Consider the following 26,054-nt stretch of genomic DNA (forward strand, 5'->3'; position numbering starts at 1 on the left):
CCTTGGAGGGCTTTGAGCAGGAAACTGCCGACCATTTGATTGACTTTTCCAAAAGGTCACTCCGGCTGCTTTGGGGAGAATGTATTCCAGTGGGGGCAGTGAAGGCAAAGGGCATGGTAATAGCAATGGCCACCTCCCGGGGCCCTGTCAGGCTCACTCTAGAGTCCTGCTGACACTGAGAAAAGCCCAGAAGGGCAAGGGAGGAGGGAATGAGCCGGCACATGGTTTAAAATCCCTTTTCACAAGTAAGAGCTTGCCGGGGCTGGCCCCAGGCGCCTTGGAGCTGAGCCCCTGTATAGATTTCCAGGAAGCAGGCTCAGGTGGCAGACTCGGCCCTGCCCGGGCCACGCAGCTGTCCAGGCTCAGCTGGATTCACTGTTTAACCCCAGAGCTTTGCTCTGGGCCAGGCCTGGCTCCTTTTGCGGGGCTGGTGCCGGACAGGGGTAAGCTAACACCCAGCAATGTGGAGAAGCCGACACTCTGTGCGGACTCGCTCGCTGAATTCCCAGCCAGAGCGCATCCCCGCCCAGCTTCACGTTCAGAACTGACAAGCGCAGGAGTTGCTTCCTTTAAAGACAAACAAACAAAACCACCGCCGCCGTGGAGTCGATTCCAACTCGGGAACCCCTGTGTGTCAGGACAGAACATGCTCCCATGTTTGACATCATTCCTGTTCAAAAAAATATCGCCAGGCCTTTCTTCCGCCTCCTCTGGGTGGGTTCACACCAGCAGCCTTCCCCTTGTTAGCGTACTGCAACACTGCATCCCCCAGAAACGAGTTTTGTTCACCTAGGGATGCCTCCTCTCTGCCCCAGTACCCCCATTCAAGAGCATGCACCCCCATACTAAGCAGCAAGACTTCACAACACCCTAGACTCCAGTCCTCTGGCCTCAGCTAGAGTGTGGATCACTGGAATGGAGGCCAGAAACCCAGGTTCAAATCCTGCCCCTGTTGTTGTCTCTGGCTTCCTGGGAGAGTAGAATCAGGATAGGGCAGTGCCTCTCGGGGCCATCATAGGGACCACACACAACAGCAGCAGTGGGAAGACCCAGCTCAGCGCCTGACTGAGTGCTCACTCACTCACTCACTCACTCACTCACTCACTCTCTCACTCACTCTCACTCGCTCAGCGCAAGCGCTCGGTGGCCAGCAGACGCCCTCGTTCTCAGTAAACCACTCTATAAGATCTGCAGAGACACAGCCCACAGAATTCCGACAGCCAACAGTCAGTATGATACACAATACCAGGAAGTGCAGGGAAAAGGCTCGCGGGAAGTGACCAGAGTCAGCCGTTTTAAAAAGAAAAAGAAATAAAGTCCAGAAGTTAATGTAAGTGTTCGTTTCCCAGGGCCCCAACTACCCGCCGTCCACCAAGTGCAGGTAATGGAAGTTTCCCAGGGACTCTAAGAAAACTGGACCAAGGTAGCTTGTTTTTCCACCACAGCAGCTCCCGGTCCACATACTGTCTCTAAGACCTCCGGGGCCGCTCGCGACTGTGTCTTATTTCCTTGTGTTATTTCAAGACACCTAATATACAATGCCCACTTTCCCCAAGAAAGGGGGTGGGGCAGAGGAGGAACAAAATCAAAACTGTGAAACGATTTTTCAAACGCTGGCGCACCCAGGAAGGAGCGCTCTTCCCTGCTGACAGTCTCCCTTCCTGCCTTTTCCCTGTGCTATTATGCACGGGGGCTGCCGTCTGTTACCGTGGCATCGCGGGGGACAGATGCAACTAAAGAAGTGTTCTTTTCTTTGCTCTTTTTCCACCGCGGCATCCCAGTTCATGTGGCTCAGCCCCGCCCCTTGTGTGAATAGCTCCAGTGTCTTCTGCCTAGAGACACAGCCTGATCAGTTGGACATGTTTATAAACAGCTCTCAGATAAACATCCTTGGGTATTTACATGCATGTACACACACGCACAATGTTTACATGCATCTGTATACATAGATACGCACAACGCCCCAAACCAAACGCCATGCCATCTGGTCCGTGCTGACCGGAGACAATGCATGCATTCCCGAGCACAGCAGAGCTCCACGGGGTTTGCTTGGCTGTAATCATATCGGAAGCGGATTGCCAGGCCTTCCTTCTTGGGTGCCAGGTGGGTCCTCAAGTGCAAAGGGTTTGCGGCACCCAGGATAGAGGTTCATGCGCACACCTTAGTGCACTTACCTGGCTGTTTTCTCAGTCTAAAAGTAATCTCCTTTTGTAAACTCTGACGTTGTGGCCATCAACCCTTCCCACCCATGAACAGATTCAGGGGACCCCTTAAGTCTGAAATTGAGTGTAACCGAGACGGCATTAGGCATAGTTTATAGGACCCACCACCCCTGCCCGGACCCCACAGAGGCCGGGCCTGAGAGATCCCATCTGCTAGTGCCCCATCCTTCCGGACACTGTGGGGCCCAGCCCCCTGAGTTCAAAGTTACAGAGCTTCAGCAAACAGCCCAGGTGGGTGGGGCCTCGAGGAGCCCAATCATTTATGTCACCCCCGGGAACAAGGTCCCTTTCTGCTCCTCAAAGCCCTCCGCTTGTGGTGGCAGCTTTAGTATGCTGCGTGAGTAGGGAGCGTCCCTTTCCACCGGCAGACACTGAATGCAAACCTCTGTCCCCTCCCGCTCCCTGGTATCAAAGGCATGTGACTGAGTCATGACCCTGTAGCAAAAGCAGCCACGGAAGGCCCAGGAAATGCTTCAGAAGGTGTCTTGTGAGGGGAGTCACCGGGGCCCATTCAGCCCATCCAAGGAGCTCCCTCTCTCTAGCTGCAGCCACAGCAGGGTGCGTGCCTGCCTCAGCCTGTATCCTTAGAGCTTTGGGCTGTTGTTGGGTGATGGGGAGCCAATTCCAACTCCTTGCCACCTGACGGGCCAGGGCTGAGCTGCCCCCAGAGGGATCCGAGAGCTGCAAATCTTCACAAGAGCAGGGCGCCAGTCTTTTGTTTCATGGAGCAGTTTCTAGCTTCTAGCTACCAACCTCTCTGTTAACAACTGGGTGCTTAGGTGGAGTGAGTGTGTGAATGTGTGTGTGTGTGTGTGTGTTGTGTGTGTCCTACAAAAACCACCGCTGTTGAGCCAATTCCACCTCAAAGCAAACCTAGGGTTTCCGAGGCTGTGAATCTTCATGGAAGCAGATAGCCTCCTGAGGGTGGACTCTTGGATTGGAACCACCAAGCCCATGATTAGTAGTTGAATGCTTACTCAGTGGGAGTCAGAATAATCCACTCAGCTAATCAAAGCAACACCCTTTACATAGGCAGATCTCACACACGCATGCACGCACACATGCACGCACACGCTCCCCATTGTAAAAGCCCTGGACAAGTCCCCCCACCCTAGATTCCTGACTGAATACTGGGGAGGGAGTCCAGTTCTTCTGCTCCCTGGGGATTGCAGTCTGTGTCACGCCAGGGTTTAAAGAGACAGCATGCGTTTTTCTTGGATGTGAGCCCCCCAAAACAAGACAGCTGATATAGCCCAGCTGGGGTGGCTCCACAAAGAGAGTCCATAGATGGTACAAATGGTGTTGGGCTGCTAACCAAATGATCCCCAGTCTACCCAGGGGCACGTTGGAAGAAAGGCCTGGCAGTCTCCTTCCGATGGAGCAGCCACCGAGAGCCGGCAGAGCGCAGTTCTACTGCAGTCCACGCGGGTCTGTCTCAGGAGTCAGAGTCAGCTCCGTCCAACCCCACAGGGAGACCCAGCGCCAGGGCTGCCGCAGAGACGGCACTGTGGTTAGGGGCCTGGGGGAGCTTTATGACTTTCTAAACACGGCCCTGTGCCTGGCTGTGTGCTGACTGCATCGCTTACACAATCGTAGGCATCAGACCTCCATGTGCAGGCACCCCTGGCAGAGACCACAGGGCATCCCCAGTGTACAGATGTGCGCATCGTGTCAGGCATAGCATAACTTCCAGAAGATAACAAGGAAATGGGAGATTCCACTGCGATCTTCACACTCCAAGCTCCCCTCCCCTTTCCATGGCCCTGAAGGGGACACGACTCCAGAACGGTCTCTTGCTGCCTCAGTCAGGCCTCGAACTGGATGCCCAGAGCTCCGCCTGCTGCCCAAAGCTCTCGTGGTGACCTTTGCCCTGTCCTCTCAATTGCTATTCCTGCTATGGGGTGTTCCTGCAGCGCTAGACCAATATCCCACCCAAGCTGGCCAGCTCCTGCTGGTCCACTAGAACCTGCACCGGAACAGCAAGTGCCCCGTGCTCCCTGGTTCCCAGCGGGCGACTGGAGTTGGCATTCTTCCAGGCACAAATCTGGCCCTGGGTTTAGGAGAGAAACAGAGGAAACCCATCCTGCTCGCAGGCCGCAACATGCCGTATCGCCGCGGCACGTCTCAGCATGCTGGGACCCCTCACCACGCCGTCGTTGGGAGAGATGGGCCAGGTCTCCAAAGCAGCACCTGGGAGCAGCAGGGGGTCCCCAGGGACCGGCCACAGGAAGGAGCAGCTCCCCTTGGAGCCAAGGGGAAGCACCCAGGGAAGGGGCAGGCTGCAGCTGGTTCCCGACAGGGACTCTCTGGAGCCCGATCCCGAGGACTGGCCGGGCCTTGTTTCTCCACCACTGGTCATGTGTCTGAGTATAAAATGTCCTCTCTCGCTACTGCAGAATTTCGTTTTCCAGAAAAGGCTCCATCCAAAGTGAAATCCCCTGCAAACCACAGGTAACTGGTGCTGGTATCCTGGCGTACAGTCATTCTGATTTTGCGTCTATCGATATCGATATTAGCAAACTGGCTTCTCTTCCGTAAAAAGTACAGCATGAGCATATTCCCATAGCGATGAGAGGACTACCTCCAGCTACTGAATGTACGTACGTACCATCACTGAAGACATGTAGGCTGGGCCTGCCTTTGGCAGCCCGGGTGGCATAGTGGTTATGCATTGGACTGCTAATCAGAAGATCAGCAGTTCGAAACCACCAGCCGCGCCTCAGGAAAAAGACAGGGGATTTCTACTCCCATAAAGAAGTCCACACCCAGAGGGGCAGTTCTATCCTGTCCTATAGGGTCACTATGAGTCGGCATTGACTCGGTGGCAGAGTTGGTTTGGTTTTCGTTACACACATAAAGGGCCCTGGTGGTGCAGTGGTTAGGTTTTCCGCAGCTGGCTGAAAGGTCAGTGGTTCGAACCTACCAGGCAGGAGTAAGGGGTGCCGGTCTGTTCCTGTAAAGCTTCCAGCCTCAGAGACATGAAGGGGGCAGTTCCTCTCTGTCGCAGGTGGAGGAGGGGGGTATGACTCAAGCCAGGAGGTTGGGCTTAGGGGTTAGTTATAAGCAAAGCAGCAACAGACTCCCTGGCCTTGGTTGCTTTGGGCTGCACTTCTCCAGGTCCAAGGGGTTGTGCATTTCTGAGGCAGAGTTACTGGGACCAACACCTTCCGAGGAGTCCTAGCAGTCACTTTGCTTATCAGCAGCGCCGGTGCCCTCAGGCCATCAGGATGCCATCTTCCTGAAGGTCTCTGTTAAGACCACTGAGATCACCTGGAAATCCCCAAGGGCATCAGCACATGCAATGCTGCACTGGCTGCTGGGAGCCCGGGCCCGGGCCCCAGCTGCTTTGGGAGTCATCAGAAACAGGCGAAGGGGCAGTAAGTGTGGGGTAGGGAGGTTACCCATCAGGCTAGAGCTGGGCCAAGCATTGCTGCCCAGAAATAGCCGCACCCCCCCCCATCACCCACTCCCACGAGTGAGACCACATGGTGACAAGAGGAGTGAGACCGAGAGCAGTGATGAAGAGCTGGTCCAGAATCCAGCCATGGAAGCCGCTCTCACTCCCACCAGCTGTGGGACTCCAGCAAAGGCTTCAGAGTGCCTCCTGGGTGGGGGTGGGGTGGGGGGCTCCCTTCTTCCATACAATCTCCTTCTGTCAGCTCAGAACCTGCTTGACGGCTAGTTGCGAAGGTTTCCACCCACCCTCCTATCACCAAGCCATCTACCTTTCTTTACCCCACCGTCAATTCCATTCTCGGGTTCCACGTCAATGCACTGGGGAAGCGTGCTGCACAAGACCGCTGTCAGGGTTAAAAATACTCTGAGAAGTACCGGTGTGTGCCTGACCCTTGGGTGTGTTCAGCTGCTTTCTGCGCATGCCCAAGCTAGACCATGAATAAGGGAGGCCAGAGGCGAAGTGAAGCTCTGGAGTTACGATGGTGTTGGCGAAGAACAGCAAAGAGACCCTGGGTAGGCACAGAAGGAAAAAGAAAATCTACGTTGGAAGAAGTGCAGCCAGAAGGCTTCTTAGAAGCCAGCTGATGGCAAGATTTTGTCTCGTGCCTTGGACGTATGATCAGCAGAGAGGAGTCCTTGGAAAAGGACGTCAGAGGAAAAGAGGAAAACACTCAATCAAGTGCACTGGGTCCCGTGGCTGCCGCAATGGGCCCAAGCATCGCCATTGTGAGGATGGCGTGGGCCAGGCGGTGTTGCGTTCTGTTGTACATGTTAAGATCCCTGTGAGTCGGAACCAACCCAGGGGCACCAAACACCACCGCCTGCCATGGATGGCCGCACATCAAGCTACTTGACTTGCATTCCATTGGGACCCGTGATGCCTTGATGGTTAGCACGAGAGAGGGGGTCTTCCTAAGAAAGCAAAAGGCATGTTTTCAAATGCAGGTGGGGCTTCGGCCCCACCTTGACTGAGGGATCCTGCTTATCCACGGTCCCATCAGCTCTGAATTACCAATGGGAACTCTCCCATTATAAGATCGAGGAAACTGCCATGCAGCGTTTATAACACATCAGGCAAGCTCATCCCAATAGTCAAGGGCAGAGAGCACCCTAGGTCCACCGGGGGGCTTTACACAGGCCGTGGCAGAGTTCCATTCTCTTTCAATCCCATTTTCCCGGAACCTTCTGAAGCCCCCTCCTATCAGACGTCCCCAGACAGGTCCCATGGAAGGACCAAGGTGGGCCAGAAGCGTTCCTCAGGCTGAGGAGCGGGAGCTCATCGGGACAGGGCTGAGAGCTAGAAAAGCCGCTGTCTCTCATTGGCTCTCTTAGCATGCTCATGTGTGCCGCAGGGACCTGGGAGCCAATCAATAGGACTCTCCCTCCCAGCTTTTGCCATCTATAAAGTGTGCAGGGAGAACTCGGCCTCCGTCTGTGGCCTCCTCATCTGCCCACCCCCCCTACTTTAGCCCCATAAACAGAGAGTGGCCTTTCCTTCTCCCACAAGCCAACTTGAGTCCCAAATAAACAAATATCCTTCTTTCTGTGATCCACTACCACACAGCCAATCGCTCACCTGAGTCTCCCTGGGACCCCAAGGGGTCCTCTTGCACTTGGAGGACACCAGGTCCTGGTGATGCCCACGTTTCTAGTCTCTGGGACCCATGCCCAGCCCCCAGGCAAGTAAGCATGTCGCAGAAGCAAGGTGCTCTAATAAACACAAATCCAGAAAAATCTCAAGCCGGATTGATCTGAGGTTCCCAACCTTGTCCCTAGGCTCAGGTGGCACGGAGGTAATGGTGGAATGGGTGGGCAAAGCAAAAGCTGGGACACCTAGTGCAGGCAGGTGACCAGGGTCACGCCATGTACCCAGGAGCCAGCCTCAGAGAAGCCTGGTGGGGCAGAATCCGACTTGCTGATGGGCTTTTTGGAAAGCAGTCTGGGCCACGCAAACCACCCTGAGGCCCGGGAGAGACAGGCAATGGGGCAGTGAGCAGGCTACAGACCTCTTTCCTGTTTGCAGAAACAAACAAACAAACAAAGTGGGGGGAGGTGCTTCCTGCAGAGCCCCGGTTGATCCAGGTGGCAGCAGGGAAGCCAGGCCTAAGCCACAGAGGAGAACCTGAGTCCCTGAAGGGTAGGGGCCACAGCACATTCCTCTTTGTCTCCATCCTCAGCCATGGCCCTAAAGAGCAGCTGCTCCTGGTCAATCCGGACCCATAGCCCCCAGAGTGGTCGGTGCTGTCAGCTGCCCCCAAGTCCATTCTGTTCTTTGGCAGCACCCCCCTTCCCAGAGCCCCGTTCCACAGGGATTTTGCAGCTGTCATCTCCAGAAACAGGTCGCCAGGCCTTTCCTCTGAGACCTCTGGGTGGATGGGTGGTGCCAAATTTCAGCCATGCAAAGACCCTTGGGTCCATTCCGACTCATAGTCTCCCCCACAGGACTGGGGAGAACTGTCCCTGTGAGTTTCCAAGACTAACCCTTTGTTTGTTTTCTTTTTAAAATCATTTTATTGGTGGCTCGTACAACTCTTATCACAACCCATACATCCATTGTGTCAAACACATTGGTATATTTGTTGCCATCATCATTTCAAAACATTTGCTTTCTCCTTGAGCCCTTGGTATCATCTCCTCATTTTTCCCCTCCTTCCCCGCCCCCTCCCTCACAAACCCTCGATAATTTATAAATTATCATTATTTTGACCTATCTTACACTGTTCGACATCTCCCTTCACTCATTCTTCTAGAGACTAAGTCTTTGTGGGCGGAGACAGTCTCCTCTTTCTCCTGCGGAGCAGCTGGCGGTTTTGAACTGTTGGCCTTGTGGGGTTAGCAGCCCACCAACACCCACTACACCCTCAGGGCCCCTTAAATGGGATTTGAAAACAGGAAATGGGGTTGCTACCCAGTTGCCTGCCTGCCTCATGTGGACCCCAGGGAGGTGGGGGTGGGGAGAGGTCAGGGCAGAAATGAAGGTTTCAGGGATCTCCAGACCTTTCTTCTGAGGCGCCTCTGGATAGATTCCAACTGCTGGCCTTTGGTTTGCTGAATGAGCACTTGTCAACCATTTATACTGCGCAGGGCTGCCGGCACAGAGGAGATGTACACATAAACTGTGTCCAGTGACTAGATGTATCCATAGAGTGTGCAATCGAGGGTCACTACACACCAGCTTGGAGACCACGTAACTCAGCAGGGTGAGAGACAGTCGGACTAGGGGGCAGTGGCCGCCCAGGAGTGCGCGGGCCTCCTATTTTGCACATGGGAAGCCCAGGAAGAAGCAGGAGCAGAGACATGGGTGTCCCTGTGTTTGGCCTCCCACTGGTGACCAGGCTGGGGCTCAGAAGGGGAACCGCAGGTCCCCACTAAAGCAGCGCCATGCCTCAGGAGCACCCTGCAACGCTGTCTCGAAGAGCCTCTCCCCAGCCCCTCTGACCCCTGGGGTTTCACAGTGGAGAGGTAACCCCGCACCTGCGGGAGGAAGGCCAAGCCACCCTAGCTAACCCAGCCGATGACCTCATTCTGGACATCACTCCCTCATGGAGAACAGGAGCAAACAAAATCCCTCCCACCCTAGCAACCTGACACCCACGTCCCCTGCCCCCCACACACCCAGGCCAAAGGCCCATCCACCTTCACCCCCCACTTCCTCACCTACACTTAGGCCCAGAGGCCAGCCCTGGGGTTATTTATAACTATGTCAGAGGAGAAGGAGGCAGGAAATCGGAAATTATTAAGGAGGGGGGCCAGGACGAGAGTGCTGGGGGCCAAGTGACCCCACTGCTTGGAATCCCAGCCTGCCTGCCCCAGGACTCAGAGCCCTGGGACAGGGCGCAGCTAAGACACAGCTCCTTTGCTCTGGCCTCTCCACATCTTCTCAGGCCCCAGGTGGAAGCTGGTCACCCCGGTGTGGTCACAGAGTCCAGTCTGCTTGTCTGCCTGGAGTTAATGGGGCAGCAGCTGGGAGCCCTGGCCCTGGGGGGGGGCAGTGTGCAAACCCCACTCTTTCCCCTCCACCAGGCCCCACCCCCACAGGATGGGGAGATGGAAGGGCAGCCAGTCTGGAAAAGGCATTTGTGGGTTTCTCTCCACTTCCTCGGCTCTTTCCTCTCCTGGAAATATCCTGAAAGCCAGCGTCCGCGTGCCAGCAGTTAGGGACCTGTGTGTTCTCATTCTCTGTGGAGGCCCCAGCAGGAAGGTGACTCACCCAGAACTGCACGGCCAGAGTGGGGACCTCTTCTTGTTCTGTACCAACACACTGCCCTCCACCACCCGCCCACCAGCTCCCTGTCCTGGGAAAGCCTGTGTGGGGCTGGGATGCTGGAAGCTCTGCCAAACGTGTTTTGAATACCAGCTGGGTCACCCATGCTGGGGGGTTTCAGTGGGACTTCCGGAGGAAGACAGGCTAGGAAGAAAGGCCTGGCAATCTATCAGCCAATAAAACCTGTATGGTTCATGACCAAATACCATTGGGTGGCATGCTGGGAGTTGAACCTCTAGGCCAGACGTCAGTAGCGATACTCAGTGCTCACAGCAATGAAGCAAGCACAAGGAGGAGCGTGAGGACAGCGCCAGACTGAGCAGTTTCGTCATGGTACTACGTGGGGTCATGATGCTTGGAACTGACTGGACAGCTGCTGGTGGCAGCCGCATACTGCCCCCAGGCCCTGGGCTAAGAAACGCTCCTCCAGCACCCAGTGAGTGCGCCCAAGGCCTGGCGTGTACCCTTGCTTTTCCCAGAGCTGCACCAAGAAAGTGGAATCCCAGGCTGCCAATGCGCATGCCACCGGAGGACTTCAGCTGAACGTCCCTGGATCACTCAGTGACTCAGGCATTCCAACCAACCATGCCGCGAGTTTCCACAAAGTGAACCCAGACTGCCGTCAGCCCAGGCTGAGTCACAGCGACCCTGCAGGACCCGTGGGACTGCACCTGTAGGTTTCTGAGAGGGCCACGCTTTCCAGGAACAGAAAGCCTCCATCTTTCCCTCACGGAGCAGCTCTTGGTCTCAAACTGCTGACCTTTAGGGCAGCAGCTCAACCCATAACCACTAATCCACGAGGGCACCTAGCCAGACCATTAGAGGTGAGTTAATTCGATGGTTGACCAGTATGGCCCAAGAATGCAATTATCAATATTCAAATGGCCCTTGGCAGAGAAAAGGTTCCCAACCCTTTTCCTAAGAGAAGACTAGGACCAGAGAGGTGTGAGCTGGGGCTGAGCTGCCCAGGGGCCAGTGGCGGGGACCGACCCCTACCCAGTATGTGCCTGGAAGCCCCCTCCCACCCCGTGCAGCCGTCCCTTCAGACCTGCAAGTCACAAATAGCTCACCTGCACCCCACTGGCGGCATTTTCCTCCCATTGAACCCTGGCTGGTATAAACAAGATACTAGTATTTAAAGGTCTGACGTCTGCCCAGGACTGAGTCAGGTGCAATGATCGGACAAGTCCTGGGAACAGGGCTGGACCTTACACCTGGCCAGCGTTTGCTTTGGAGGTTACTTCCCCAGGTTCTTCTGGCATGACACAGAGTCTGCCGACAGGGACACAGCCCTCGCTGAGCAGCGGCTCCTGTCAAGCTTCTCCTCTGCCTGCTTCTTGGAGCTACGTGAATAAAGGTCCTGGGAGTCTTGCTCCCAGGAAACCTCTTTAGCTCTGTTACATCCTGTGTTTCCTAAACCTATCTGGCCGATGGACCTGCTCGTCCCAGGAAACACCCGGAGCCTCCAATTGTGAGAACGTGGCCCAGGTGATGTGTTGCTAGGTATGGCAGAGTGCAGAGATACCAAAGCACACCTCTCACACAGGAAAGGATGGAACTGCCCACCCCTGGAGGTTTCCGAGCCTGGAACTCCCTTTATGGAAGCCGTCAGCCTCATCTTTCTCCCAAGGAGCAGCTGGTGGTTTTGAACTGCCAACCTTGACATTAGCAGCCCAACTTGTAACCACTGTGCCACCAGGGATCCCTGTACCACTCAGGGACTCTGCAAAGTCCTTGGGGGAAGAACGGAGTCTTGGTAAGAGGACAATGGGAAGTGCACCCCATCTTTCCGGCCTGTGAGCAACAGACCAGGGGAAGCCCAGGGACCCTGTCTGTCCCTGGTGTTCTAAGGGCCAGCTGCTCCCCTGGCCAAGAATTAAAAGGCTGTCCTCAGTCTCGAGCCCCTTCTGCACCGAACGCAGTCTTACAGCCGAGTGCTCCCAAGGCCCGCTTTCAGGGTCGCTGTCTCCCTGTAGCATACTGGCATTTATTGAGCACCTACTAAGTGTGATGGCCCGTGGTCAGGGAGAGTGTCCGTTTCCAGTCAGCGGGGCTATTCTTAGTTTTCTGATGTCTATTTAAGGGGTGTTAATCCTCTCAGCCTCCCCCCCTGCAATTAGCTGCATACCACTTTCCAACTTGGTACACAGAGCCTCGCCCAACTGGGAGGGCAGAATGGACAAGTGTTCTCCCTGTCCTGCTGAGTGCGGCCAGGAATCCGGCCACTGCCACCCCCACCTCCTGGCTGGACCGCCTAGGAGTCAGCCCAGCAGTGCCTGGACCCCTTCCATTGACATGGAGGAGCTCAGAGGCTCCACGGTGATGCAGAAAGTGCTAGAAACCAAGAGGAGGTTGTGTGCGTGAACCCGGCAGTGGAGTAGGGACCCTGGAGGAAGCCAAAACAGCTCCCAGACCAGCAGTGCCTCTGTGTGCCTGTGTGACCCTGGGCCTGCTCTGTGATCAGGATTGAAGACACTGCCGGAACCAGGAGGCCTGGGCTCCCCGCCTCCATCCTGGCTTCCCTGGGTCTCAGCAGAACTCGCTGCCATTGAGTCGATTCCAACCCATCGCCACCCGACAGAACAGGATGGAGCTACCCCCATGGGTTTCTGCCGCTGTAACTCTCAGAGAACAGACACCCTCATCTTAGTCCCATGGGACAGACAGTGGTTTCGATGCTGACTTTGCCGTAACGTAACCCCAACACCACTAGTTACTCAGTGTGTGTCGATCTTAGCGTCGGTTTTGTCCCATGGAAGGTGATGATGAGAACAGTGTCTGACTGGTGGGTTCGCAGTCAGTCATGGACAGTGTGTCTGTGGGCCCGTAGAATGCTGTGGTGGTCTTCATTAGGTGCCACCAAGGTACTCTGACTCACGGTGACCCCAGAGTCAAATGCCCGCCTTGGCTGGAGGGTTCTCTTGGCTGGAGTCTACGGCAGCAGGTCCAAAGGCCTTTCTGCTGTGGATGGACTAGCCTCGTGGGTGGCCTAAAACCACCAGCCTTTCAGTCAGCAGCAGCAAGAGCTTACCTGGGCCCTCTGTTCCTAAACTAGCTCTCCGTAAACACTAGCTGCTTTCAGATTGAATCTCTCGCTGCCTCAGTTTCTTTGTTTGCAAAATAAGGAGTGCCTATGTCCCTGGAAGGTTGTGAGCTGAGGGAGTTAATGTGTGAACAGTTCTTGGCAGAGAAAACCCGACTCAATAAATATGACATTTCTTTTTTAAGTTCCAGCTCTTTCTTAGCTGCCCCACTCTCTGGCCCTCGTTTTCCTTGTCTGTCAAAGAGCAGTGGGCTGGGGAGGGGGGCTTCCTCCACGGTACAGCCTCTGGGGCCCCACAGGAGGCGCCCACGGGGATTAAAAGTCATTTGCAGCAAAGCTGAGTCAGTAGATCTCATGTCAGGGCCTACAGTGCCTCAGTTTCCCCACACACCTAGGTGCAGCTCATAAAACCCACAAAAGGCGCGGGAGATGTCCTTATACCCAAATAAGGAACCCTCATGGCCCAGTTGTTAAAACATTCAGCTGCTAACTGAAAGGTCGGAGGTTCGAACCCACCAGCTGCTCTGTGGAGAAAGACACGGCAGTCTACTCTTGTAAAGATCCACAGCGCTGGACACCCGACAGGGCAGCTGGGCTCTGTCTTGTGGGGTCGCTAGGAGTGGAAGTGGACTCAATGGGAGTGAGGTTTGATTTTAGGTTTTTTCTTGAAGGGATATGTGTTTGCAAATCTTAGCCAGGCCTGTACCGTCCCACACAGCTCACCACGGGTCCACTTTGCCATGAGTGTGTGTGTAAAACATCCGATTTCAGGGATGTCCTGGGAACACAATCATTTGAAAATGAGAGCGAGAGAATCTCAAGAGTAACATTTTAAAACCAACTACATTCTAGAGAGACTCTAGGTTACCTACAACGCTCCCTTAAAACTAACCTCACCGAGTCTTTGGCTGTGGGCTCAGCCACAGCCACAAGGTTGGTGGGTCAAACCTCGGAAACCAAGCCTGGCCAGCTGCTTCCAAAAAGTCACTGCCGTGCGATCCCGTCCTACTCTGCACACAGAGAGTTAGGATCACCCCTCGGCAAATAATCAGAACCCTAATGGAGAGAGATCAGAGACTGGCACTCGAGACCCTCGGTCTGCCTCTTTCTACTGGACAGTGCCCCTTCTGCGTGCCCCACCCCCACCCCATCTGTGCGTCAGCCTGCTAGAAAAATTGGCTAAGGGCTACTGCGAGGAATTCGAACTATTTGGGGTTAACCGATTTTTAATACAAAATGAAACCCAGATGTTAGCGATCCAGGTGGGGTATTAAGTTTTAGGAGGCCCCATGAGCTCAAAGACACCCTGAATAAATAAGACCCGTCAAGCTGTCAAAGCCCCCCATGATGTCAACACATTCATCAGCACCTGGGGTCCTAAATCTTCGCCCGGGCTGTCCAGCCCCCTCCTGTTTGCCCTGTTTGGATAGCAGGAGCTCTGCCAGTCCGTTGCAAGCCATGCACCACGGTTCCACACTTGACTCCTCGCCGCTCCCTCGGAGCAACATTCCCTCATTGCTGCCAGTCAGTGCCCAGCGTGGAAGAACAGATGCAGTCATATCTAATATCTAATATGTACCCTCTGTACATACGTACCCTCTGTAGTCCAGCAAGCTTGCTAAGGGGAGGCAGAAATTGCAGGCATTAATAATACAGGGGCAGGCGTGAATCAAGCCCTTTTCACATGCCAGGCAATGAGCCAGGTCTCTGACCCCCAGTCTCTCTACCATCTCCTGAGGCCACGTGCACTCATGCCATTGCGCCAAACCACACCAGAATCGCTGCCATCTAGTCCGTTCCGACTCATGGCGAGCCTGTAGGACAGGGTAGAACTGCCCCTGTGGGTTTCCGAGACTGTCACTCTTGACAGGAGTGGAAGGTTGGGTGGTTTCGAACTGCTGACCTCGAAGTTAGCAGACCACGGCTTAACCATCCAGCTACGTTGTGCAGGTAAGAAAAATGAAGTTGAGAAAGACGGGCTTGCCCAGGGTCCCACAGTGAGCTCTCATGGAGGTGAAGTTCACACCAGGGACCCTGTACTGTCAACCACCTCAGGAAGTAGGGACAGGCAGGACAGGCTCCATCACTTTGCCCAAACAACGACCAACGGTGCTTTCTAGCACCCGAAGAAAATTCACGAGACACGTCAGACTCCAGATCCCCAAACTGGGGACCCACCGAGATGACTCTGGCCCACAGATGGGTGTGCTGCTGTTTCATCGGATCTACATGGCAGAAATCAGAGTATTCCATATAAAGCGATTTAGATTTCCCATGCTTATCCTAAGACACTAGAAGTCTGGCAGTACTGGACCCCTTTATTCTGATGGGCTGGAGTTGGTGGACATGGGTTCTCCAACCGCACCCCCCACCTTTCTCTACTGCCTCGCCCACAGACAAAGTTGGGTTGCTATCTATCTTTACATTTGCTCATTGGCTCGCGGTTTGCCGTACAGTAGCAAAGCAATGTGACCAAACAATGGGCCCAAACATAAGAACGATTGTGAGGGTGGTGCAGGACTGGGCAGTGCTTTGCTCTGTTGTACACAGTGTCCCTATGAGTTGGAACCGACTGGAGGGCACCTAACAACAACAACAGCAACAAAGCAATACTTAACATCTGCTTTCGTGTCTTGGAGCTGCGGTAGTAATGCCCTAGAAATTGGTGGCGTAGAAGGACAGAGATGGACTGCCTCCCAGTGCTGAAAGCGAGGAGTCCACCAGGTTGATTCCTCCTGGCGGCTGAGGGAGAACTGCTGTGTGCCCCTCTTCCAGCTCCTGCTGACACTGGCGATCCTTGGCACGCAGATGCATCGTCAGGTGGCTTCCTCCCACTGTGTGGCGCCCTCTGTGTCTCCTCTCCTCTGTTTAGAAGGACACCCTCTCATTGGGTGCAGACCCACCCAAGTCTGCTATCACTTCATGTCAACTAAACCCGCAGCATCACCGAGGACTCTCGCGTCCGTAGAGACTGGAGGTGAGAATTTGCACACATCTCTGTGCTGCACAAGGCTTTGTTCTCACACCTTTTGAGGCTCCATCTGGTTCTCGTGCCCCCCAGTTTGGGGAAGCGTGTGAATGGTTCCAAATCTTTGGTGCCAAGTCCGGCCGACTGAAGCGACCTTGATGGTCAGCCTGGACCTCGATGGCACCAATCCCTTTCCCTGGCCCTCCATTTGGATACTCCCCTCCCTCCTGCCACCCCGGCCCCCAGCATCTTCTTTCTCAGTCAAGCGGGGCAAACGGGCTGAAACATGCCAGAGACGGGAACACAGCACCACACTCTTGATAGAGTGCGGGGCTTGGCCTCAGAAGACATGAGTTCGAATCCCAACCCCATGCACTGGCTGTGTGCCCAAGCTACGGAGCCATCAGTGCCCACAGCCATCAAACAAGGATGATTTCACCCCTCCAAGCCCTCCACCCAGCTGCCCTCAAAGGTGGTGTGAGCATCAAATGAGATCCAGGGGGCACGGGGCTCTAAAACACAGAGGCCTGGGAACACTGCACAGGGCGTACGCTGTTTGAGTCGGTCCTGGGGGAGGCGGGGGTGGGAAGGCTTTAGGCTTGGGGTGGTGGGAGAAGATCAAGAACTGTGACTTTGAAACTCAGAGGCCACACCGTCCTCTTTTGAAGTGAAGTGGTAGCACCTTCCCGGCCCTCTAAAACCAACCAGTCACCACACAGTCAATTTCAACTCCTGGTGACTCCCTGGGCATCCAGTTGCACGATGCCCGCCCCGCATCTGTGCCAGGCACGGTGCTTGGCACACGTGGCGCGGTCCTGAATTGGAACAGACTCGGCGACAGCAATGAACAAGGACAATGACAAAAAGCTCATGGGGATGGTTTGTGCTTTGGCCACGTGACTGATGCCATGCCGAACACTTCCTGTGAATGACTTCACTCAGTCCTCTTACCAAGCCGATGTGGGGGGGCGCTCTGATCCCCCTGCCCTCAGCCCCAGGTTACAGATTTGAAAGTTGAGTCGGGAGAGCTTGCCTAAACCTGGGAGGCAGAATTCACAAGAAAATTTTGCTATTCTCCCCAGTGGAGCCCTGGTGTGACTCATTCAAGGGTCAACCTCAAGGTTAGTCGTTCGAAACCACCACCCGCTCCTCGGAAGAAAGATGAGGCTTTTGGCTCCCATCAAGAGTTCCCATCTGGGAACACCACAGGGAAGTACTGCCCTGCCCAATAGCATTGCTGTGAGTGGGCATCGACTCGATGGTAGTGACTTTGGTTTGAGCTGATAGTCTTTCTCAGGAAGACGCACCAGGTCTGCTCCCCACAATGGGGATGGCAAGGTTAAGAGACCTCTCCCTCACTGGTGCAGTACTGTGCTTCAGGCCAACCCCAGTGGCCCAGCGGGTCTTCCCAGAGCCTGAGCCCGCTCTGACCTTTCTGAGCGAAACAGTCTCTCCTCTGTAAGCAGCTGGGCTCCCTGACGCCTGACACCCTCATTCCAAGAGGGATCCGCTTGCTCGGTGCCCTGGGGGAGGGGGTAATTGCCGTGTAATGTGTGAGGTCTCTGGTTCCGCAGTGGCTCTCCCAGGCTTCCCCTCCAGCCCCCCAGCATCCCGGGCTCTGTTTTTCCACCAGCTGGACATTACCTTGAGCTCCCTGAAGCCAGGCCTAACAACTTCCCTTCCCTTCCTCCCACCTCCCCCTCAGAAGGCCAGGTGGCTCCAGGCCTGGGAAGACTCAGTCTCTAGTCTTGCTGTCCATGAAGGCCAGTACCAAATGTCACCACCTTTGAGCAAAGAGATTGCAGGGACCATAAATCAAAACTGGGTGTGGGGCACCAGGAACCAGCCCTCTGTGGCAGCCCAGCCACCCCAGGTTCTCGGGTAGCCAAGAAAGGTTCTTGTGGGGCCAGGGGAATGCCCGGCTCCCCCTCTGTGGAAACTGTTTTTTTGTTTTGTTTTATCTCTTTGCAAACCACCACAGACGATGCAGAGTTCCACCACAGCTGGGAGAGACCCCCAGTGATCTCTCTTCAGAGATTGTAGAGCCCTGGTGGTGCATGCTGGGCTTCAACAGTTCGAAACCACCAGTCACTCTGAGAGAGAAAGATGAGGCTTTCTACTCCCGTGAAGAGCTGCAATCTCGGAAACTCATCACAGGGGCAGTTCTAGCCCATCCTACAACGTCACTATGAGTCAGAATCAACTGGATGGCAGGGAGAGTTTTTAGCTAACAGAAGGACACCTTTGCTCCAGCCAGCCAGAGGTTAATCCAGAACACATGCCCAGACCATGTCACCCCCTGAGACCTGAGATGCAACCCAACCAGGACATACTGGTGACTTGCTCCCGCCACCAGCCCCAGTCTCTGTGGTGTGGGCGTTGACAAAGAGCTGTAAGGCTCTGGGGCCTGCCCCCAAGCTAGCATGGAAGCACACTGCCTCTCCCCAGAGAGGAAGTGCACCAACTTACCCAGAAAGCCAGCCCCAGTCAGACAATCGGCCAGCAACCCAAGTTTCCAGGCCTTCCATCCATGCCAAGTGTCTTCTTTTTTGGCCGCACGTAAGTGATGTCTTACTCACTGATCATGTCAGATTCATGGTTGGCTAGAGTCACCCACTAGAGATGTATGTTAGCTTCTTATTTTTTGAATGGAAAGAAAAAGAATGAACATTCAGCACGCCCAGTTGTCCATGGATACTTTTTCCAGAGACGGGCGCCAGGGAGCGGGGTAGGTGTTGGCAAGCTGGGAGCTGCTGACGAGGTGGAAGAGCCCTGGATCAGGAACCAACCACTGATGGGGAGGGAGGGCTCCTGAATCGACTGTGCAGTGATAACATTGGGCCACCAAGGCAGGCAGGTGTCAGGGTGATGGCCTGGGAAGACTGGGGGGAGCCCCTGACTACGAGGATCCAGAGACCAGTGGGGGGAAGTGGTCAGGGGAGTAAATCTCACCAAAGCCCTTGGTCTGCCCAGAGAGTAGTGCACAGTGACATCGTTTTTGACAAAAAAGACCCAGTGTGAGTTACAGCTCATCCGTCTCTTCAGCAGTGTGAGCTTGGGCAAGTGGCTTTACCTCTCTGATCTCTTTTGCTGGGTGACTGCCACCTCTCAAGGACTGACTCTGATGAGGCAGGAGGTGCCCAGTACAAGGACCGGCTAGCATTCTCAGTGCCCCGCACCAAGGGTAGTTGATCTTTGGTTATGTTTTGGGGTCCCGGCTGGGGTAGACAGTGGAAGTGGTTCCTCCCACTCTGGGAAGGTAGGGACATGTGATGGCCACTGCTGTCCAACTGAAGAGGCAACAAGATTGATCATGGAGATGGCATATCAGGGGCCCCCTCTCTGGGTAGTTTACCACCCTTGGGGTCTCTCTCAGCCCGAGAGCACCTTCTCTGGGATTGCCCGTGCAGCTCCAGAGGACTTGACCTTCCTGGAGCTTTGGTTTTTGAACACGTCCAAGATTTGGATAGTGTGTGACTGTTCTGCGGGGCCAGCGCCGAGGACGAGGCAGGGGACATGGGGCCAAATGAGCCTTGGAAAAGGAGATGCCGATAAGGAATGCTCAATACCAAGCAGAGAGCTATCCACAGGCCCCGAGAGAGCGGGGGGCACAGGGCCTGTGGTGGGCAAAGCTGGATGAACAGGTGGGCATAGACGTGTCGTGTGGCTCTTATCAAAATCACTGTGCGACGCTTTATGCCAAGAGCTCTGGGAGCTCCTGAAGGGTGTTTAGCAGGAGAATGATGCTCTCTCGTAAGCCAGCCCTTCTGAGACCCCTGAGTTCTTCTTGGCCCGAGTCCACCCTGCCTCCTTCTCAGCAGCCTGGCTCCATCCACCTGGCTACCCCCACCAGGCTTCGCCAAGCACAGTCCAAACTCAAGAATGAGGGGAGTGGGGACACAGAGATGAGTGTCGTGCCACCTCCGGGAGCCTGACTTCTTGTTCGGTGCCACTGAGTCAGCTCGGACTCACCGCAGCCCGACACACAACAGAACGAAACACATCCCAGCCCTGTGCCACCCTCACAAGGGTTTCTATGTTGGAGCCCATGGTGGCCGTCACTGTGTCTGTCCATCTCGTCCGGAGCCTTCCTCTCTCTTTTTCCCTGCCCCTCCACTGTACCAAGCATGACCTCCTTCTCCAGGGACTGGTCTCCCCTGATAATACGTCCAAAGCACATGAGACAAAGCCTCCCCGTCATGACATCTGAAGGAGCACGCTGGCCGTCCGGCCGAGAGCCGGAGTAGGACCGGTCAACCAGGGGGCATCTTCAAGTGAGCAAACGTAGCACCACGGCTCGGCCAAATGCAGCCGTGTCTTTTGGGCCTGGGTGCCTTTGAAAAGCCAGGTCACACAGGGCTGTGTGATCCAAGGGTCACTGCTTCGGACGGAAGCCAAAATTGAAACCCTCGCTCCACAGAATGACCCCACAGCCTGCAGCAAGTGCAAGGCCATCGCTGTCTTTAGCACTGAAGGGCCTCTTTCCCTATGAACACACAGCTGGGCTCTGCCTAAGGGGACCCCCTTTTGTTCCTTCGCAGAGGGCCAAAGGGGTTAAGGAGCGGGGGAAATCGCTTTAGAAAAGCCATGGAAATTATAAATAGTTTTCCCAGTTGAGAGCTGCATTGGAAGGTTCCCAGGGACAAGGATCTAATACTTCCTCTCTCTTCCAACCACGCATCCAGAAAGAACTGTGTTAACACGGCCTCACTGGAGGGGAGTTGGCAGGAGCGAGGGGACTGTAGCATGGGCACACCTTGTGTCCATTCATGCCGGTGGTATGTTTGCACAGACACACACTTGTCTGTGTGGACAAGGAGACCGCACAAGGAGCCTTTGTTCCAGGGTTTTTTTTAAAGGATGAGAAGCTAGTCAGGACCTAAATAGCTATCAGCAGGAGGTGGTTGTGTTGTCGCTGGGTCCCTTCCAGTCGGTTCTGACTCACCACGATCCCGTGCACAACAGAAGGACACACAACCTGGGCCTGCGCCTGCCTCGCAACTTCTACTCAAGCTCATCGCTGCAGCCGCTGTGTCCATCCAGCTGTCGAGGGCCTTCGCTCTTTCTCGGCCCTGCCACCATGCCAAGCACGGCGTCCTTCTCCAGGGCCTGGTCCAAACATGTCCAAAGTATGCAAGACAAAGTCTCGCCACCCTCGCTTCGAAGGGGCACTCTGGTTGTATTTCTTCCCAAATCGATTTGTTTGGCAGTGCTCGGTGGCTTCAATACCCTTTGCCGTGACTACAATTCGAAGGCAGTAGGAGACTGGTTGGAAAATGTAGTAGGAGGTGGCATGCACCATTAAAGTGGTCAGTGGCTAACTAAAGGGTTCAGAGTTCAAACCACTCCACGGCTCTGCAGGAGACCTGCTTCTGTAAAGAATCTTCTGTGAAGATCACAGCCAAGAAAACCCTCACGGGCAATTCTATCCATCGCAGAGTTCAAATCCACTCGACGGCTCCTTCCGGTTCATGGTAGCAGCAGTGCCCTGCTGCCGGGTCAGGCATCCTATGGCGCTTGGAGACCTTTGGGAGCCAGGCTGTGGTGGTTTCAGCTCTGGCTCTACTATGTAGTCACCCGCGGTATACGCTGACACAAGTTTGTTTGTTTTTTTCCCCTAATCCTTGGTTCCCGCGTCTGTAAAATGGAAATGGAACGTGCACATTGATTTTTACAAGGCTATTAGTTAATGGATGCAAATTAGCTAGAATGGCACCTGGCATTAGTAAATCATGTTCTGTTCCTAGGTGCCACGGAGTGGATTCGAACTCATAGCGACCATATGCCCAACAGAACAAAGTCCCACCAGGCCCTGCGCCATCCTCACAATTGTTTTAGTCGAGTCCCTTTCACAGCCATGGTGTCAATCCATCCTGTCGAGGGCTTACTTTTTTTTTTTTGCTGCCCCTCTACTTGACAAAGCATGACGCCCCTCTCCAGGGATTGGTCTCTCCTGACAGCACGTACAAAGTATCTGAGGTGAAGTCTGGCCATCTTTGCCTCTAAGAAGCATGGTGGCTGTGCATCTTCCAAGACGTATTTGTGTGTCCTTTGGCAGGCCATGCCACTTTCGATATTCTTCACCAGCACCACACCGCAGCGCAATCTTCCTTACCCAGAGTCCAACTTCCACAGGCATGTGATGCAGTGGAGAAAACACCCGGCTGGGGACAGGTGCATCTTAGTCCTCAAAGTAACATCCTTGCTTTAATTTTTTTAATGTATTATTACATGGGATTGAATACATATCTCATTATCACTCCCTACTTTAATCACGTCTTCCTTCTCTAAAGAGGTCTTGTGCAGCAGATTTACCTAACCCAACGTGTCTTTTGATCTGAGCCCTGGTGGCATCATGAGTGACAAGTTGGGCTGCTAACCACAAGGTCAGCAGTTCAAAACCACCATCTCTTCAGCAGGAAGAAAGTTTTCTGTTCCTTTGAAAGACGGGCTGTCTCAAACACGCCCAGGGGCAGTTCTACTCTCTCCTCCAGCGCCGCTGTGAGTCAGAATCAACTCAAGAACATGAGCACCCCAACTCCTCAACCATCGCCTCGTCTGACATCGCACATTTATGTGAACGGTAAAAAAAATTAAAATCCACTATCTGACTTTGTATTAATGACGAACACTCAGCAGCTGAAGTTCTAGGGAGGGAGGAGCAGTGACTGTGATGGTGAAGGTCACGCGTCCACTTGGCTGGACCATGATCCTCAGTGGTGTGACAGTTGTGCAATGATACGCAGATGGACTGTGGCCCTTACGTAACAAGGAGATCTGGTCGTGCCGTCATGTTGTTCTCAGCCTCCAGTGTGCGAGCATGCGGTGAGCCTTCACTTACAGGTCACGCTGATTACTGCGTCACAAAGCTCCGCGAGAACCTAACCAAGTTGATCACGAGAAATGAGTGTGTACATGCAAGGCATGGAGTGTATCTGTGTGTTTACCGAGAAAGATCAGTCATATACATTATCACGTGAAAGGAGAAACCGTCCACAGAAAACTATACGATAATCCATTCTAAAAATGCGCTACTATTCATCTTTGTAAAATGAAAAGGCAGCATGCCTTTTCTAGGGGAACCTATGTTTGTGAAGGAGGTCGTGATCCAAAAGGATCACTTGACCATTTTATGCTCCTGCAGGGAGAGGGCAGAGAGGTGGAGAGGCGTGCATACACATGAACGTACACAGACATGCCTACACAAGTACATAGACTCTATCAATAGCATGTTTGCAACTTTAGGAAACTAAAGGATCCAGGGGGTGTGCATGTCTGTTCTCCTTGGTGCACACAGCTGCCAAGGTCAGCTTTTCCTGAAAGGCTGCGGGGTCAGTCCACCCAGCAGTGCCTCGGAAGAAAGGCTTGGTGAGCTGCTTGAGAAGGAGTCCATGAGAACCTCGCAGTGTACAGTCCTCCTCTGACATAGGCGGGGTCACCGGGAGTTAGATCTGATTTGACATCCACTGGTTTGGATTTTCCTTGGGGGAGGAAACTGAAACTTAGAGATGTCCCTTGCCATGTCCTGAGAACACACCTGGACACACACACACACACACACACACACACACACACAGCCAGCAGACCCCAGAGGAGGATCTGGGCCCAGATCCACCTCCCCTGATCCCCTCCCCACATTATCTGTAGAGGCCACCCAGGAGTTGAGGATAACCAAGCTAGCTGGGGCCTCCCGGGTGTCCACAATGGCTGCACTGCTCCTAGCCAAAGGCCAAGAACACAGGGTTGGTGGTCTTGCCTTCAGCGAATGAACCTGTTCGGGTGGGCCACTCAACAGTGGGGCTGAATGGTTCCACTGCTGCTGATGCTGCAGCAGCAAAATCAACATAGATTCTTGCACTGGAGCCACGGCCTTATCTATCCACCTACCCCAGGGCTTAAAAGGGACACAGAACTGAGCTTGCCAGCGGGTCTCCTCCTCCAGGCAGGCCTACTCTCCTGCCTCCCTCCCCCACGGACTTCCCCTCAGCACTGACCGGAGCCATCTGCATAGCTTGCATGGGTCCCTCCAGTGGGTGGGGTGCTGTACCACCCCCCACCCATCACCTGCACAAGGGGAAGCTCCACCACCACTGGGAAGGAGCTGTTCCGTCTCGGATCGGATCGCTTGCCTTCTCCCAGCGCCGAAGCCAGACCATTCTCGGGTTTTATTTTGGCTGGAGGATGTTGAGGGTCCCCTTCCCCGATAAACCTCTCACGGCCATCCAGTCAATTCTGACTCTCTGCAACATGCTAGGACAGAGTGGGGCTGCCTCTGTGGGTTTCCAAGAGTATCACTCTTTACAGGAGTAGAAAGCTTCACCTTTTTCCTGGGGAGCAATTCCAGTGGTTTCGAACTCCTGACTTTGAGATGAGCAGCCCATGGGAGCCGCACTACACCCCCGGGGCTCTTTCCCCCAACTGCCCTGGGGTCCTCATGGGAACTTCTTCTATGTGCGCCCGAGTGGAGCTGTGCACTGTGGGCTGTCGGTGGCTAAGGTCTTTGAGAAGGATCTTGTCAGACCTCTCTTCCCAGGTGCCTCTGGGAACACTCCACCTGCCAAGCTTCACGGTGGGCGGCCAAGGGTGCCTTCACCCCTTTGGCCCACCCAGGGGTTCCCTTTCAGAGTCTAAGGGCATTAGAAGGCCCCCCTCAGGGTTCTCCATTCCTACCCAATAAAACAACCCTGGGGAGGATGTGAATAAATTTCAGCCTCTGAGTCTGTGGGCTGTGTTCACACTGGGCGGAAACCCTCCCAGATCAAGCCCCGAGACATTGTTTCAAAGCTGACCACCCTCCACTGCATCTCTGTTTGGGGTGGCATCGCCTGCAGTAAGGGTGGAAATATGTTTGACGATCACTCACAGGTGAAAGAAGTTCAGCGCTCCCATCCCTTCATGCTGGGTGGGGCGGCAGGGTGGCATGGGTAAGCGCTGCCTCCCGCGGCCTCAGTGTTGCCCCTCTGGAATGGGCACTACCTCCTCTAAGGCTGCGGGCTGGAGGAGAGAGGCAGCAGCTGGGCAGTGCCCCCATCTGAGGAGAGCCCTGGGAGCTGCTCCTCCCCCTACCACCCTCCTCCCTCGGCGGGTCTCCTGTTTGCATCACCCAAGGGCTCGCAGGTGACCCCTCCTCCAGTGACCGGTCCCTCTCTGCAGTCTGAGACCATCCGTCCCAAAGCCTGCTGTCAGGGTGTGAATGTGTGTGGGAGGAGGAGGAAGCATCGATCTGGCTTGGAAATGGTTTCTTTGCAAAAACCACAACCTGAGAGGCAAGAGGGAAAGAAGCCGCTGGCACCCGCTCCAGCCCCGCCAGAGCAATTTGGAGATAGCCAGAGACCATCCTCCCGGGGCTGGCAGCCAGCCCCAAGCAGGGCTGCCTGCTCCAATTCCCAACAGGCTCCGGGGCCGGGCCCCAACACTCCACCCGATGGATGAAATGGGGCCAGAGAGAGGGCTTGGCATTCTGAGGCGGAATTCTCTCTCCTGCCCCACCCCCACCCCAAACCATGCAGAACCCCCCCCCCCCCACACACACACACACACCAATGTTCAGAAAGCTCTTGGCACTGCCCACCTTCCTGAGCTGGGCAGAGCTGCTCCAGGAGGCTCCGTCCAGCCAAGGGGTGGGGGTGGGGGGGCATCTTCCTTCCCAGCCCCCTCCCCAGCCTCTTCAGGGTCCCGTAGGAGGTCCAGAGACGATGACGGGTGGGGAGGGGGCCACGCAGACCCTGAGCGCTGCCAAGTCCGTTTCTTCCCCCACAGTGTGTTTTATAAGCCGGCATGTAGTTTATTCTTCTCCTAAACACTGGCTCGCTTGGTGCAGGGCTCAGAGTTGCCATAGAAACACCTTTTAACTCCTCCTCACCCAGAAGGTGGGGCCAGTCCCCAGGGCTTTGGGAGAACAAGGCAGAGGCACCTGTGGATGGGGCGCAGCGGGGCGCCCCCCGTGGGGCCAGCCTGCAAGGCAGTCCGCCATGCCAAGAACACAGGCAGCAAGGAAACTGGGGAAGGGGAAGCTGGCTTGCTGGCACTCTGACAGGATACAGAGCCTGTGAGCAGAGGTGGCTGGAGTCAAGGGTAATGGGGTCAAAGGCGAGAGTAAGT

At 54.8% G+C, this 26,054-nt stretch overlaps 2 protein-coding genes across 3 annotated transcripts in view; one reads left to right on the forward strand and one right to left on the reverse strand.

Moving 5' to 3' along the window:
- Positions 1–26,054, forward strand: part of SYN3 (synapsin III) — a 511,043-nt gene that overhangs the window by 173,764 nt on the left and 311,225 nt on the right. The gene's annotated exons all lie outside the window — the stretch shown is intronic.
- TIMP3 (TIMP metallopeptidase inhibitor 3) overlaps positions 1–26,054 on the reverse strand; it is a 55,417-nt gene that overhangs the window by 26,924 nt on the left and 2,439 nt on the right. The gene's annotated exons all lie outside the window — the stretch shown is intronic.

The sequence above is a fragment of the Tenrec ecaudatus genome, chromosome 6, assembly GCF_050624435.1.
Source record: "Tenrec ecaudatus isolate mTenEca1 chromosome 6, mTenEca1.hap1, whole genome shotgun sequence".
Classification (NCBI taxonomy): domain Eukaryota; kingdom Metazoa; phylum Chordata; class Mammalia; order Afrosoricida; family Tenrecidae; genus Tenrec; species Tenrec ecaudatus.